This window comes from Platalea leucorodia (assembly GCF_965183815.1).
Source record: "Platalea leucorodia genome assembly, chromosome: 2".
Classification (NCBI taxonomy): domain Eukaryota; kingdom Metazoa; phylum Chordata; class Aves; order Pelecaniformes; family Threskiornithidae; genus Platalea; species Platalea leucorodia.
Window position 1 is genome coordinate 58,843,533 of NC_138824.1, and position 2,569 is coordinate 58,846,101.

The window sequence follows — 2,569 nt, forward strand, 5'->3', positions numbered from 1 at the left end:
CGGCCCGGCCCGGGGGCGGCGGGGACGGGACGGGACGGGGACCCGGCGCCTCTTCCGCGCCGTGTTTGTTTTCCTCCCCCCCCCACCCGAACGCTAGATTAAGACGTGAAGATTACATTTTTATTGTGGCGGCCGAATAATACCACGAGTCAACACACACAGCAAACAAAAGTGCTTGTAGTACATGGCCAACCCCGCTGGGAACCGGGCTGCGGGCTGCTGCAAAAATCAAGCTCTTCAGTGCTAATTACAAATAAATGATGATGTGCTCACTAAGTAATTGATTTAATGAAGTTCCTATGAAACTATTAAAACCGGGTAGAGGTCAGGCTGGAGACGCCCCAGAGCGCCCATTGTGGGATGTTTAACTCCGCCAGTCTCCTCGGAAAGACATCGGGGCTAATAGGTGAAGTCACAGCTGGTTCGGGCTGACTTTTGCAGCACCGGCGCTGGCCTCCCCAAACTCGCCCGGCGGCCCGCACCGCAAGTTTGGGGAGGCGAGTCCCCCTGGCACAGCCCCGGCCCACTGCTCCCACCCTCACCCCCCCCTTCCCCGCATCCCCTCCTCCGGGGGGGGGGGGGGGGCGGCCGCTCACCCCCTTCCCCCCCAAGCCCGGCGCCCCCCGGCGCGGCGCGGCCCCCCCAGAGCGCCCATCCCCGTCCCGTCGGGGCTGCGCTGGGTACTCACTCGCTCGGCCCGGCCGCCTCGCCTGCACCTCAACCAGGCGCCTCCGCGGCTCTCCCCAGCCTAATTAAAGAGGGGGGAAGTGGAGCTCTGAACTTGTGTCTACCACTACAGGGCGGCTGTAATTCCACCCCCCCGGCCCCGACCCCCCCCCGCACACTCACACACACACACGCGCACACACACACACACACACACTTCTTGAAGAAACTTAAGCTCGGATGCCAGGTAGGGTGCTTGGGAGATTTTGGCAAGGTGCCTGGAAGGGGATGCGTGCCCATTTTTCCTTGAAGGGTTTTCTTGTTTGAAAGGCCATTTGGAGCGCTTTAGACGGGCTCGCCGTGTGAAAGGAGGAGGAGGAGGAGGAAAGGGGGAACACAGACACTAAAAAAAGAAGAAGAAGAAGAAAATCCGGCTATTGGATTTCCCAGCCCCACGCTCGGCTCCCCCCGCCCCTCGGGCAGGGCAGAGCGGAGGTGGCCCCTCGCCCCCCCCCCCCCCCCCATTTAGGGGGGCCCCTCTAACCCGACCCCAGGTCTGAGCGCGCTTTGGGGGCGGTGGGTCCCCGCTGAGCCCCGGGGGGGGGGGCATCCCACCCCCTCCACCTGCCAGAGGACCCCTCCGCGCCCCCTTTGCTTTTAACGCCCGGTGCCTTTGGCGGGTCGCAAACCTGTCGGGGAGAAAAGCGGAGCCGCCCCCCGATTTGCGCCCCCCCCGTTGGCATTTTCTGAGCGCGGAGGCGATGCCCCCCCCCCCCGCCGGGCAAAGCCCCTCTCGGCCTCCAGCGCTTTCGGGGCGGGGGGGGGGAGGGCCGAGCCGCCCCCGCGGGGCTCCGGCAGCGCCCCCGAGGGCCGGGGCGGGGGTCAGGGACAGGGGCCCGGGAACGGCTTCTCCCCGAAATGCGGGGTGCCCCCGTCCTCCCCGCGGAAAGATACACGCGGGGTGAAGTGCCGCGGCGGCTGTCCCCAAGCCTCTGTGCGTGTGCCTCCCGCCGTGGCTGTGGGGGCTCTGCCCTCGCCCCCCCCGCTGCCCGGGGCACAGGCGGGGGTGTCCCCCACGGGGCCGGGGGCATTGAGGGGGACCGCCGCCGCCAGCAGCCGCCGGCATGCGGCCGGGGTGCAGCCGGGGAGGCGCACAGGCACACGCCACGGCTCCCCACGCAGGCACGCGTGGGCTGGCACACGGGGCGGCCGCAGGACCTGAGGCAGCTCCTCCTGTTCGCTTGCAGGATTTTGGGGAGGGCCGCGTTGGGTCTGGGTGGTTTGGGTTTATTTCCCCTTTTTTTTTTTTTTTTTTTTTTTTCCCGTGGAAAACGATTAATTTGAAACAAATGAAGCTCGCCCGCCTCTTGTTTGCCAAACAGGCTGCTGGCAATGTGCAAACAGGCTTTCACCCCGGCGCGGTGCCCCCGCTCCGCTCCCCGCCGCCCGGCTCCAGCCCCGGCGGCTGCAGCCTCCTCCTGCCCCTGCCCCTGCCCCTGCCCCTGCCCCTGCCCCTGCCGGCCCTGCAGCACCGCCTGATTGCTGCCTCCCCCTTGCCCTTAGCGCACGATCCGGGTTTCTCTTCAGGCTGGAAATCAGAAGTGACACATGCACCGCTAAACCAACGTGCGGGGAAAGCTCGCCGTTGAGAGGGGCTATTGACGGGAGCGCTGCGAAGAGACAAAGCTGGGGGCTACTGGAATCGGATGCAGCCCTTAATTAACACCATCTTAAACAGTCCAACAGGCACTGAAGACAAAGTTGAAGAAAGACTTTAAGGCTGAGTGCCCCTCGACAAGCTCTTTTTTTTCCCCTCGTGTCATTCAATATTTAATGCACTGTGCTTGTAATGCTACTACTGGTGCTCCTTTCTCAGCAAGTACATTATTTTTTCACGGTGCCC